Raw genomic sequence first — 15208 nt, 5'->3', positions numbered from 1 at the left:
GCTGGCTTTGTCTGACACTGTCTGGCAGAGAAAGGGGAGGTGCTGCCATGTCACTCCCAGGTGGAGGTAGCATTCCAGGTTCTCATTCAACCTCCGTGGACACCCAAGATGAAAGGGTTTCTTGTTGCTGCTGGGCTGAGGTGGAAGTTCTGGCTTCCCTCATAGTCCTCACTACCACTGTGGTGGAGTCGCCTCATTACTGCTGTTGGAAGGTGAAGGTCTGGCCTCGTCACAGTGCCTCCTCTAACACCGCCCCAGTGAGAAGGGGGAGAGGTGTCTCATTACTGCTGAATGGAGATGGAAATCTATCCATCTCCTTCAGGGTCTCCACTGCCACTGTGGGATGGGGCCTGGTTGCCAGCTGCCAGCAGGATGAAAGTTCCAGCTCCCTACTTGGCCTTCTCTGTCACTACCTGACAGGTCTGTTGGTGCACTTTGTTACAGCCTCATAAGGCTGAAAGTCTGGCTTCCTCCTCAGTCTTTACTAGAATGGGACCAGAGTTTGTTTTCCGTGGTTGTTGTTTTTTGTGTGTGGTGTTTGGTTATAATAGAGTAATTATTTCCTAAAAGTTTTCTGTCTTGCTAGGCTGTCCCTTTTCTGGTCCTTTGGCTTTTGTTGCCGTTGTTTTGTTTTGTTTTGTTTTTCCTGTGGCTGTAGCATCTATCAGTGGCCAGTTTCTTCAAGTGTGGGATATATGAGGCAAAAAGAAAAGTAATAAAACTCACCACTAATCATTCCTCATGTTCCAAAGTCTCTAGCCAGTCTGTCTTCTCTCCGCCTTTCAGTCACCTTATGTTGGTTTTATACGTAATATACAGAGAGTTTTAAGTTGTATTAAGTAGAGGACTAGGAAAAAGTATGTCTATTCTATCTTCCCAGAAGTAGAAATATTCTGCTTTAGTTTTCTCTTCAAAAATGTTTTAGTTATTCTTGATCCTTTGAATTTTTATGAAAACTGTAGAATCAGCTTGTCAGCTTCTAGGAAAAAGCCTGGCCTTTATTGGTATTACACTGAATCTATGGATGAATTTTTGGACGATTGCCATCATAACAATATTAAGATTTGTGACCCATAATCACAATATAGCTTGCATACAAATTTGAAATATTTTGTTAGCTTTGTATCTAATTACTGCTTGTTTTTAGTGCTATTGTAAATAGGACAGTTTTTTTGAATTTCAACTTTTGATTTTGTATATGTCTATTGTATCTTTCAAGTTGCTAAATTCATTTATTAGTTTTCACATCTTTTATGTAGATTCCTTAGCTTTTCTACATAGACAATCCTGTTGTCTTTGAATCAAGCCAGTTTTACTTTTTCCTTTCCAATCGGCTGTCTTTTGTTTTTTCTTGCCTAATTGTGCTGGTTAAAACCTGCAGTACAATGTTGAATAGAAGAAGTAAGAGTGAGCCTTCATGCCTTGCACCCAACCTTATAGATAAAGAATTCTGTTTTTCCCCATTAAATGTGATGTTGCCTATACGATTTTTTGGGTGTGTTTATCTATTTGAGGATGTTCTCTTCTCTTCCTAACTTGCTGAGAATTTTTATCAGCATATTGCACTACAGTAGATGCTAAATGAAGTTCTTCAGGCTTATGGAAAATATATATAATCAGTTAGAAATTTGGATACATGAAAAGAATTGAGGAGTTTAGGAAATGGTAAATTGGTAACTATATAAGACATTTTTCTTTTCTTTTTACTCTTTCTAAATTATTTGAAACACAGTGGACTTTTTTTCTTTCTTTCTTGTTTTGCTGAGGAAGATTCACCCTGCACTAACACCTGTGCCAATCTTCCTCTGCTTTTCAGTATGTGGCCCGCCAGTGCAGCATGGTCACTAACAGCCAACAGAGCAGTGTAGGTCTTCGCCAGGGAACCAAACCCGGACCACGGAAGTGGAGTGCACTGAACTTAACCACTAAGCCACCAGGGCTGACCCATGAAACACAATTGATTTTTAAAGAAAAAATCATATTATTGTGATGTGTATAAACATGCAGTAGAAAACTATATGACAACAATAGCACTAAAGATTAAAGGGATGGAATAAGAAGAATACTATTATAAATTTCTTCCATTATAATGAACTGATATGATATCAATTTATACATCAATATAGGGGAAACTGAAATAAATTAATACACTTATACATTCTGTTTAATTAATATTAACTAATACACAGCCTTAACTAATTTTTTTTCTTAAACTAATTTATTTCTGTATGTCCTGGACATACTTCTTTTTGTCTTTCAAACACACAAATCTGGGTCCTGCCCAGGGTCTTACTACTTTCTACCTAGAACATCATTCCTTCCAACCTTGGAGTGTCTGGCTCCTTCTTGTCATTTAGGTCTCAGCTATAAGTTATTCCTCAGTGATGATTTTTTTTCACTACTCAATCTGTAATCTCAATCTATTTTTTCACTGCTGTAATCTACTCAATCTCAATCTACTCTGCTTATGTTTGTTTTATATCTAGGATTATTTTATTTGTCTTTTTTTACTTGTATATTGTCTTTCCGGAGCCACATTTGTTTACTGCTTCCCCACTGCTATTCACTTCTCTTTATACCCTTAGTCCCTATCACAATCCTTATACTTCATAATCCCCAAAAGTCTTCATTTCTTGAAATTGGGCATATGCACTCACAGAGCTGAACCAAGTTGCAGGCATAGCATCTAAGGAAGTCACCAGAATCCAGGATCAAACTTTTCTGCTGTCAGAGTGTATTTCCTGATTAGGAGGTTGTGGTGGTTCTTTTTTCTCTTCCTTGTTAGCCATTATACTCACCTGGCAAATCAAGATTATTTGACTCAATCTTTTTTCCATTTAAATACTTTTGGTGGAATTTTAGCAAGTAGTCAAATGATAAAAATCTGTGCATCAAGAAATACAAAAAGAAGAAAAAGAGCCAAGTTAATTTATGAAACTTTAGGTAATTTAGAGTTGACTGGAGTGCAAAAATGCAACCTAAGGAAAGATGCTAATTTCTCATAGCTTTCAGCCAAAGAATTTTATCCTTTTTAAATATAATTTATACTTCACACAGTGATGATCTTTCCTGGATTTCCTACAGCAACTCCAATAGTAATAGTCTCTCTCACTCTCGAGTCACATGTACTAATTTGTTTTTTCAGATAATATGGCCACCTTACCATTTGGCATTTTTCCATACTATTTCTTATAACTAAACTACTTCCTGCTACTGTCCACCAAATAAATTGCCCCTTCTCTTCACTTTCCTTCAAACTCTGACTACTTTATTTCAAGATAACTTCCACCAACATTTATTGAGCATTTAATCTGTGCCAGGCTTCACATGTAGTTATGTACATACATCATTCCCTGAAAAGCCTATGAACATCTATGATATTGTCAGTCTCCTACTTTAATAAATGAAAAACTTGGGTGAAATGGTCTTAAGTAAGGTTCCTAAGGCTACACATCTAATGAATGACAAAACTGGGATTCAAAGTCAGGTCTGCCTGACTTAAGAATCTGCAGTTGTAACCGCAAAGTGATGCTGTCTCATTCATCTGTGTTTATTTATTTAGCCTTATGTATTCCCTATCCCAGGTCCCATTTGAACTGCATTCTATGTGTCTTTACTCTAAATATTTCCATTGCACAGAGATTTAAATATTTCATTTTCAGAATTCTTTATAGCTTCTCCTCCCTCATTTTATTTCTTATATTTCTTAGCCTTCTAAAAAAAAGAGACTCTTTGCCATGTGCTATTTTAAAATAAGGCTCAGAACTCCAGGAAGTTCTGTGAGAGTTCATTCGGAAAGTACTTTCCACACTACTGTGGATATTCTTTGCAAGCCCCAGAACTCTCCAGAATGGTGATTTTCTTAGGTACTCCCCCAGAGAAGCCTTCCAGACTGCCTCAGTAAGAAATGGAGCCTTTGGACAGCTGTTTGGAATGTGGTGGCAGGCCTAGGTATATCCACAGATTTCTCTAGAATCTTGAGGAACTTAAGTCCCCTCACATACATTGCTTACTTGTTAGCAAAAGACATTCAGTTGAATTCTTACTTGAGGACATAAATGGACCTGGAACAATCTGTTCAAAACTTTTCTGGACTGCATGCCAAATATGGGCAATCCTGTGCAAGCACTTTGTCTACCAAAGGTGAATCATTAAGCCTGGAATAGCCAGCAGGAGATCTGAATTCTCCTCTCTGCTACTCTTAAAAATTGCTGACTATACCACAGGTGATTCTCTTCAGCACCCTCTGATTCAGAACCCTATTTTCAAAAAGTAGATACATTTTGGCAATTAAATGACTTCACATTATGATGCAATCCAAAGTCTAGTGGAGACAAGCATTCTGGTGTGTTAGTGATGGTGACTCTAAACCATGTTATCTTTAAAGCATATTTCCATATAACTGACCCCAAAATCCACTAATTGTGACATTTGTCAGTCATAGAGAAGCTGCTGTGTAGTGGACTTAGACCACCCGCTGTTTGAGTCACAGGACAGCTTTTATTTGTTTTGTTGTAGACAAATTCCTCTAGGCAGCCTGGATGTTGGCCAAGGAGGCACTGTGTGGTGCCTGCTATATATAAAATTCTTGTCTTTTTGATGAGAAGGGGAGTATTCCTTATCTTGTTCTCCCCATTGTAGAACTGACAGGGGTCAGAGGGGATGGACAGCTGTGGGCTGAGAGCTGCAGAATGCTGTTTTCCAACACAAGCTCCTTCCTTCTCTCTGCCAAGCAGACCTCCGAAGAGATGTTGCTAGGCCATCCAAGGTTCAGCTCTACTGACATGGGACTGGAAATTGGACAAGAAATGGAAATGCACTGTAACTTCCTCTGTCCTCTTCTGCTCCTTGAGCCAAATAGCAAATCAAGCTTTGGATTCAGGAAAAAAAAAGAGAGAGAGAGAGAAAGAGACTAAAGGAGAAAGGAAGTGTTAGTGTTTCTTCATTCCCATCCCCCACCCCTGCTCACTTTCAGTCACTACCTTAGCCACATGGAACATCTGTTTCCAGGTAACCTGACAGATCTAGGGAATAACACCTTGGAATACCATCTCTTTGGGGCCCTTCTGAAATGTTCTCACAGAGCAATGCCTTTTTTTTCAACAAAATGTTTCTCCTTCCTAATTCAATTCTCCCTTCAGCTTGCTATTGGAACCAGGGAAAATGATAATTTCATCGGAAATTGAATCAATTGCAAAGCACTGAGAATGAGTATGGTTTGAAACCTCAGGTTGGGTTTCTCGGAATTCTGGGCCAAGTCCCTTTCCCAGTTGCTCACAGGAAGTTTTGACTGATGTCACTGGAAATTGTGTGCGTGTGTAAACTAGGTCACAGCGAGGTCTTAAGGATCCAGAAAAAAAAAAAACCCTTGTTTTGGGTTATATCTAGAGAATACATCACTCTTCATGCCCAGCTAATATTTGGAGGCACGTGATGCTGATGAAGCAGGGCACCATTCCTGTCTTTCTCAGTTTGAGATCACCGTTAAAAGGCTGCATCCTTATGGGAGGAATAAGATAGGTTTCTGTTCAACTCAATGTTTTACAGGCATAAACTTTTCCAAAATACCCCTTCACACTTTGAGTATGGAATATTTAGATCATGAAGACTGACAGCTGATACAATGCAGAAGAAATTATTTATTTGTGTCTTACAGTTTTTCACTTCAAATTTTAAGGGAAATTGATTGGAGTTGCCCTCATCTAAAAGGGCAAACAACTTTTAGTACATAAGAAAAACAGCTCTTGATGTGTTAAAATATGAAGCACAGAGGGAGAAAGCCAAACCATATGCAGTGAGAGCAATTCCACAAAGATTCTTCCAGTATTCTAGTAGAGGAGCGTTATGTTGGTGATGTGTGTACGTAGTTTGGCAAAAATCCACAGGCAAACTTGCCATCAAATAGCAAGCTATCCTTTATTTCATTTCCTTTCATTTAACCTAATTCACAATTCATCTTGCTTTATTCCAACCAAGTTTTCATATTTAATGACAGGAGACTATATGAAGCTCCATATTTTCCTAACTTCTCCCAAGCCCCTTTTCACAACATGTTTTTTCCTTCGTCTTCTTTCAACACAACTGTGGTAGATTGTCCAAGTAATATTCTCAAGGATGTGATGAGAGACTGACTTTTTGAAGAGTGCAAGTTAATGTATTCTAGCTCTATCCTACACCCTAGTTCTTTTTTTCCTCCTCTTATTTGTCTGTCTTCCTTGGACAAAATTAATTTCTTTTCTTTTCTTCTCGGCTTTCTTTTGAATTTCCCATACAGTGTTTGGCCAGCTCCCAAATGACTTTTCTATTCCCATCAAGATGAGATACAGAATAATTCCAAAGCTGTGGCTCTAGTCTCTTTCTAATCCTTGCAATGCAGTATGAAGCATAAGACTGACCCTTTAAATTTAGTGACTGTTCTTATTGGATTAAAAGATATAACTCAACAGTATTGAATTCTTACCTTTCCATAAACCTTCCTCATTCCCAGTGGCCATTTTCAGTTTCTGAAGTATTGATTACTATTCCCCACCCCCCAAATAAAAACAAAATTCAAAACACCTCAGCAACTTCATGGTTCTAAACCAGCCATAAACCCAGCATTCTGACTTTTGCTTCTACTCTGGCGTTACTTGGCTCTTGTTCTGATTTAAAACTTTGGTTTGCATCCACATTTCGGTGAAAATTAAGACTTATTTTTCTTTCTTATGTGATGGTGTTTTTTGTAGAGTACATCCAAATGAGTCTTGCCTTCTGTTGTTATGTTTTTAAAAAAATAATTTCCCTCCCCCTCTTTGGCCTACAAGCTCCCCCACTCCCAACATACACCTAATTTGGAACTTGATCGTTGGTCCCTGCCTCATTAGACTCTGTCCCATAGGTTCCCTCACTCATTTTAGAAGATCTTGATGCCTTACTCTGGTATTTCAGTATCTGCTCACTCTATGTAAGCGGAGGTGAACCCACAGGGGAATGTAAGGAGTTTCCAGTGTCTGGTCAAGTTTCCTTTTTCAGCAACAGTGATCTTCCCAGCATTACCGAATTCATCCTAAAAGGCAGTGGTTCATCACTTCTGGGCTGTGAGAAAGATACGCTCCATGAATGCAAGGATTTTTATCTGCTTTGCTCACAGCACTTGGAACAGTGCCTGGCACATAGTTTCTCAATAAATATTCTGAGAGTGAATGAATACGATCCTTAGGTGTCCGTTTATGAATTAGAGAACTGTTTGAATTCAAAATAGAGTTCAGTATTTTTAAGTCAAAAGACATTTTCATGGTGCAATATGTGACATTTTAAGCATTGTAAGTGTTCTCATTTCCATCACTACCTAAAAAAAAAAAAAAAAACCCAATAGATTTGGGTTCAGGCAGGTAAGGAACAGAGAGAATTCTGGAAGAATCATCATGGTGGCTACCCAAGGAAAACTCCAAGTTCTATTTAAACCTGTATTGGTTGGTGATTGCAGGACTGGTAAAACTATATTTTCAAAGTGTCATTTGGCTGGTGAATTTGAGAAGAATGTAGTCACTTTGATTGTTGAGGCCCATCACCTTGTGTTTCATACCAACAGTAGACGTTTAAATTTAATGCATTGGAGATACATTTTGTGGCCTGAGAAATGGCTATCACAGTTGTCCCCTCTTATCTGTGGGGATACATTTATTCCAAGACCCCCAGTGGGTGCCTGAAACCTCAGATAGTAATGAATCCTATATATACACTATGTTTTTTCCTATACATATATACCTACGATAAAGTTTAAATTGCAAATTAGGCACAGTAAGAGATTAACAACAACTAATAATAAAAGAGAACAATTATAAAAATGTACTGTAGTAAAACTTATCGTAGATCTTAGCAACCTTAGCATATGATTTTTTTCCTTTCCGTAGTAAGTTGAAAACTTCCACATTTTCACTTGAAGGAAGCACTTTACGGCGTCTCTTTGGCATATCTGAATTGCCAGCATTACTACTCTTGTGCTTTGGGGCCATTATTAAGTAAAATAAGGGTGACTTGAACACAAGTACTGTGACATCACGACGGTTGATCTGATAATGGAGACACTACTAAGTGACAGATGGGCAGGTAGCATATACAGCGTGGATCCACTGGACACAGAGATGATTCACATCTGGGCAGGATGGAACAGGATGGCACGAAATTTCATCATGCTAGTCAGAATGGTTCGCAATTTAAAACTTATGAATTATTTATTTCTGTAATTTTCCATTTAATATTTTTGGACTGCAGTTGACCTCAGGATAATTGAAACTGCGGAAAGTGAAACTGCAGATAAGGAGGACTACAAAGTATCCAAAGCAAGTGTGCGACTAAAATTTTTGACTTTAACAGCGAGAGTTACAAGTGTGCACCTAGGTGGTATAGAGATCTGTTGGGAGTATATGAAAACAACCCCATCATATTGCATGGCAACATAGTGGATGTTAAGGACTGGAAAAATTTTTAAAAATCCATCATCTTCCAATAAAAGAAGAATATTTGTAACATGAGATTTCTGCCAGAAGTACCTACTGCTTTGAGAAGCCTGTCTATCGGCTTCCTAGGAAAGTAACTGGTGATCCTGACTTGGAGTTTGTTACTGTCCCTGCTCTTGCCCCACCAGATGTTGTCGTGGACTCAGTTTCAGAAGTTCAATATGAGCATGGCTTAGAGGTTCTCAGACAATTCTTCTCCCAATGAGAACGATACCCTGTGAGAGAGCGAAGCTGAAGTCAGAAGTCCAGTTTTATAGGCAACTGTCTTGTGATCCCTAGGATGCAGTGTGTTTGCTACTTTCTTATATAGCCAACCAGGCGTGCTTAATCTTTGAGATGCTTAGAAAGATGAATGGGATTCAGAATGAATGTGGCAGTTAAAAAAATACCTTTATATTTTAGGTACCTGCATATTTGACTGTTTGGATCCCAATTGTTTCTTTCCTGAGTTTCAAACAGAAGACTGCTACGTCACATCACATACAGAGACCCAAAAAATCAGTGGGTTTGGACTTCTCTTCTGGATTTGGAACATATATAGGTGAATAAAATATCACTGAGAGAAATCCTAAATAGCCAATAGGTTAATAAATTAGTAAAAATCATAATATAACAACTGATTTAATATTTCTCAGTATTTAAAATAGTGATTATTAAAAATTTTAAATAGCATGAGAAAATGCTTATGGTAAACTGTTAGGTAGGACACAAATTCTATACATATAGTTACAATCATAGTTCAAAAATGAAAAAAAAAGTAAGCCTAATAGGAAATACATTTTAAAAATTAACATTATGAGATTATGGGTAGCTTTTTTTCTTTTTCTTTTTCTATATGTTTTTTAATTAAAATGTTATTTAATTAAAAATTTATGTAATTATAAGGGAGGAAAAATAAACTTTTATTTCAAAAACACCTTGAAAAAAAGAAACAGTGCAAAATAGTGTATCATCATCAGATCACTGGGAAATATTTGCGAATGTAAAAACTTGATTATAATTTAACCTCATTATGAAAAGCAGTTAACAATTAGATGACAAATGCATTGTTTTATGATGATTCTATACCAAAATGAATTTGAAATATACCATTCATTAATCAAATCAACTCAAATGTGAAAAATTTGCTCATATGTTTTTTTATTGGTTTGTTTCCCTCATGAGCCAGTTATTTCTGTGCTTTTTGCCCATAGCTGTGTAAACTAATTAATAACTTCAGTGGGTCTACTTACTGCTCTAACCACACACCTCCCCTGCAGATGTTTCCCTGGTCTGAATTAAGGCAATTATCCTCTTGGAAAATAGTTCCAATAGCTCGGCTCACTGGTCCTGGCCTGATTATTGTGATTATAAACTATTACCTGAAATCAGTGCTATTGACTACATGCTGGCTTAGTTACATGGTGTTCAACTTTTTTGCCTTGTATTTGTGATTATTTTTGCAAGAGAAAAGAAAAGAATACATGATTCTAGTCCATATTGTAAAATTGAGCAAGCCCCATGGCCGAGTGGTTAAGTTCATGTGCTCCACTGCGGTGGCCAAGCGTTTTGTGGGCTCAGATCCTGGACGTGGACCTGACACCACTCATCAGGCCATGCTGAGGCGCTGTCCCACATGGCACAACCAGAAGGACCTACAACTACAATATAAAACTATGTTCTAGGGGGCTTTGGAAAGAAGAAGGAAAAAAAAAAGATTTGCAACAGATGTTAGCTCAGGGCCAATCTTAAAAAAAAACAAAAAAGCAAAATTAGTTCATATGCAAGTGGTGATAAATTTAAAAAAAACTAAGCAAATATATTATTTTCCACAAAGTTCTCTTCATTACATAATTTTTAAAAATATCTATTCTTGTTTCCTATTCTTTATTGTTCCTTCCATTCACTCACTTATCCCACAGGCATTTTTTTTTTTTTTGAGGAAGATTAGCCCTGAGCTAACATCTGCTGCCAATCCTCCTCTTTTTGCTGAGGAAGACTGGCCCTGAGCTAACATCCGTGCCCATTTTCCTCTACTTTATATGTGGGATGCCTACCACAGCATGGCTTGCCAAGCAGTGCCATGTCTGCACCCGGGATCCGAACCGGTGAACCCCAGGCCACTGAAGTGGAACGTGAGAACTTAACTGCTGCACCACTGGGCTGCCCCCCACAGGCATTTTTTAAAGTAAAATTTTTGTTTTAGAATAGTTTCAGATTTACAGAAAAACAATTGCAAAGATGATGCAGAGAGTTCCCATATAGGCCACAGCCAATTTTCTCTATTATTGACATTTTACTTTGGTACAGTACATTAGTTAGAGTTAATGAACTAAATTTAACATCATTATCTACTAAAGTCCATACTTTATTTATATTTCCTTAGTTTTCACCTAATGTCCTTTTCTGTTTCAGGGTCCCAACTAAGATACTACATTAAATTTAATTGTAATATCTCCTTAGACTTCTCTTGGTTGTGACAGTATCTTGGACTTTTCTTGTTTTTCACAATCTTGAAAGTTTTGAGGAGTGCTGATCAGGTATTTTATAGAATTTTTCTCCATTGAGATTTGTCTGATGTTTTTCTTTTAATGAGACTGGAGCTATGTGTCTTGGGGAGGAAGATCACAAAGGTAAGTGCTGTTCTCATCCCACCAAATCAAGGGCGTTCACTAACAGCATGACTTATCACTGTTGGTGTTGACCTTGGTCTGGCTGAGGTAGCGTTGTCAGGTTTTTCCTCTGTAACGTTACTTTTTCCCCTCCCATTCCCTACTACCCTCTTTGGAAAGGAGCTATTATCCACAGATTACACTTAAGGAGTGGAGAATTATGCTCCACTTACTTGAGGATAGACTATCTGCATAAATTATTTTGAATTCTGCATGGGAGATTTGTCTGTTCTTTCCTATCTATTAATTTATTTAATAATTTAGTCATATCTTTATGGATTCATAGATATTTATTTTATCCTTTGAGTTATAATCCACTACTTCTTTGTTTATCTTTGCTAAAATTGTTCCAGTTTTGGCTTTTGGGAGCTCTTTCAGTTGGCTCTGCTGTCCCTTTGATAAATGCTCATCCCTGTATAGTTTTGTTTTTTATTTGGGCACACTTCTTTACCTTTTGATAGTAAAAGATCCTCCAGGCTCCTCATTACGGGTATTTTCTGCCCCAGGCTTAGAATCAGCCAATTCTCTAAGGAAATGGAGAATGGTATTAAAAACCAAATCTGGGTGCTAGATTTATTAGTTGCTCCTGAGGTGTTATTGCTTTCAGGTTCTCTCAGCTGACAGAGCAAGGAAATATATGTTTCTATTAACCTGTGTATGTATACATTTCTATAAATATTTCTATTTGTAAGCACCTTTATCTATATAAGCTAAACATGAGTTTATACTGATGTTTTCAATTCTAACCCATTGCCACGTGAATCATTCTAGCTTCCTCCTCTTGCTTATCTCTAAATTCCCATCCCAATAGTAAAACCTAGATCTTCCCATCCACCACCTATTTACTGAATCATTCAGTTCCAATATACATGTATAGGGGTTTCAGAATTATTACACCATACCCAAGCATTTATTTTTAAGTGGACTTTCTTGTGGTGAATGGGTTGTATAAGTTTGAGCCAAATATTTAAAAAAATAACCTTCATTAGCTAAATTTCATTATATTTACCTCACAATTTAAATGTCCCTATTAGTACAAACATATGATCAAAGATGATATTAGAAATGGAAAAAACATTATAAGAAATTTTAGCTCACTCATTCTCCCCCACTTTAGATATGATAAAATTGATTCTAGAGAGCTGCATACTCAAGTTCACACAGATGAATAACAGTTATAAATTAGTATTTGGTACAAAGATGAATGTGTTAAAATGGTGCTGATACACCATCTTTAAATTTCTTTTGAAAGATCATAAAGTATATTAAAAGGCAAGAAATTACAACTGTACTGGAAAGTAAGTATAAGAGAAGAAAGAACATAAATAGAAATTTCAATAATTGTAGCCCCAAGAAAATGGACAGAGAAAGATCCTAGAGTCTTCTTTACCACTGCATAGAACAAATGCAAATGGTCCAGAAGATGAAAGGAAAGTATTTTGGTTCATCTACTCTGATAATTTTAATTCTGTAACAAAAGAGCATCAATGTCTAAATCAATGTCATAAATGTCTTCCACACGTATTCTTCTAATTATTGGAAATTATTTCTTGAAATAATTGTTCAACAATTTAATTATCAGTAAAAATGTTGGAAGGAGTAACAAATAGAAACGTAAGTTAATGAAATACTTACTTGAATTCAGAGCAACAGGAAAAAGAGATGATAATTATAATAGAGAAGTTATTGATATGGAAACTAGAGAATGGATGTTTTACCTATATTGGAAACTAAAACAAAGAAGGCAGAGAAAATCATCTGTTTTCCAAAGTCAGGGCAATGCAATAAGTCTCATAACTGAAATAAAAGATACAATAGTTGGAATTATCATTTACCTATGAAATAGTTGTCTACCTGGAAATGCAAAATAATCAACTAAAAAGCTCCTAGAATTAGTAAGAAAGCAGTAAGAAGACAGGATACAGAACAGCTACAAAGAAATGATCATCTTTATTTGTTTATTAGTAATATCCAGTTAGAAAGCATAATGGAAAAGTATTTCAGTGTCAATGGTGTTAGGGAACTGCTCACATATTCAAGGGGAAAGCAAAACACCAAAGCAGAAAGGACAGTAAACAGAGTGTTTGGAATCAAAAGGTTTGAAGATGCAGCTTTCAATGGAAGGACAGGTTTTGGATCATGTTGCATGCCTTTCTGCTTTCTGTGCTACCTTGAGAAAAGGAAGTACTAATAATAGTGATGGCTAACACTTATATGGTTCTTATGAGGCAGACACTGTTATAAATACTATATACTTATCAATACACTTCATCTCACTGTGGACTTAAATCTACAGGGTGAAGAAGCTGAGAGAACTCTAAACAGGATAATCCAAAGAAATCCATACCAAGACACACCATAATTAAAATTCTGAAAATGAAAGACAAAGAAAAAAATCTAGAAAGAAATCGGAGAAAACGGACACCTTACCTATAAGGAAAAACAATTTGAATGACAGCTGATTTCTCTTCAAGTAGTACTTATATATCTCCATTTTATAGGAGAATAAACTGAGGCACTAAAACGTACAGTAACCTTCTCATGGTCACGCAGCTGGAAAGTGGAGAAGCCAGGTTGTCTGATTCCAGGGTTTGTGTTCTTACCCTATACTTAATGAAGCCATGATTAAGCAATCACTATATTAAAGACTGGCATACATTCAAGCCCAATTCACCAGAACACCAAGTTATATGAGGTTGTGGAATCAAAGCCCCAGTTAGTAATGAAATATGATTCTGTCTGGAATGTTTTAAATATATATGTGTGTGTTCTTGGAACGCTCCCTGCAGTTTAAGAGAGATTGAGAAGTGTTGGAGGATTCAAGTGTTCTAGATCCCACAGAGACTCAACTTATAAATAGTAATGGTATACATAACCATTATATATAACTACACATAACTATGTATACATAACTATTTAGGAACTTAAGAATGAACATAACAAGAACAATGTGCCACCTATAAAATGAAAACAAAATACCTACAAGCCAACTGAAAGAAATAGAAAAAGATTTAAGGAGTTCCACTTCACAGAATATGAAGTATACGCATATTTTCTTGTTCCTCCCTCTAATTACAACCAAAAATCTCTGACATTATATACAAAGCAAACATAAGGTTCTGAAAGATAGAAAGAAAGCAAGTAGACTGGGGAATCTTAGGACCTGAAAAATGATATGGCAATGAATTACATTAGTGGGTATTTTGTTGTTGTTGGTTTTTGTTTGTTTGTTTGTTGCCTCTTATATCCTACTCTTGGAACTCAAGAAGCGGGCAACCTTGGAATACCAAAAACACAGACAAAAACAATGCATCCTCAACAGAAGTCTGCTATTTATAGCCAAAGGAACAGGAAAGGGGCATCTTAGAAAAAGAAAACTTTTAGATAATCTACTCCAGCAAAACACAACAACAACAAAGTGGCCCCATGTATGTCAGTAAAGACTGAGTGAAAAGTCTAGACTTCCAACCCAAAACGTTGCAACAAGTTACCCCAACACTCCTACAGAATTAGTATCAAAGAATGGAGCTGTGACTTTCATTACTATAGAGAGACCCTACATGCACTGCTAGGGGAGACCATATGGGGAGCCTGGATTTCAACATCTACCCAGCATTAATGAGGCATGTCTTCCCTTCCTTAATGGGTGGTGTCAGAAGAAGCCTAGTGGAAAGTCAGGACATCCACCATCACCCTTTAGTAATGATGTCCCCCTACCATGGAGCCAATGGAGACAATGGAAAGAGCTGGACTTGAAGTCTGCCCAGGAATAACAAGGAGCCCCGCCCTTCTTAGGTGCAAATGAGGCTGAGTGGGGAACCTGAACTTCCACCTCCACCTAACAGTAACAAGGTTGTACCTCCCCTTCTTCAATGTTAGATAAAGCCAGGTAGAACACATGGTTTAAATAAAAACCAGAGTCTCATGATACAAAATGTCCAGTATTCAATAAAAAATGGTCATGCTATGAAAGAGGACCATCTCAAACTGAATGAAAAAAGACAGTCAATAGGCACCAACACTGAGGTGACAAAGATGTTAGAACTATTTGACAAAGAT

Source organism: Equus caballus, chromosome 27 (assembly GCF_041296265.1).
Source record: "Equus caballus isolate H_3958 breed thoroughbred chromosome 27, TB-T2T, whole genome shotgun sequence".
Taxonomy (NCBI): Eukaryota; Metazoa; Chordata; class Mammalia; order Perissodactyla; family Equidae; genus Equus; species Equus caballus.
This window is presented reverse-complemented; position numbering follows the sequence as displayed.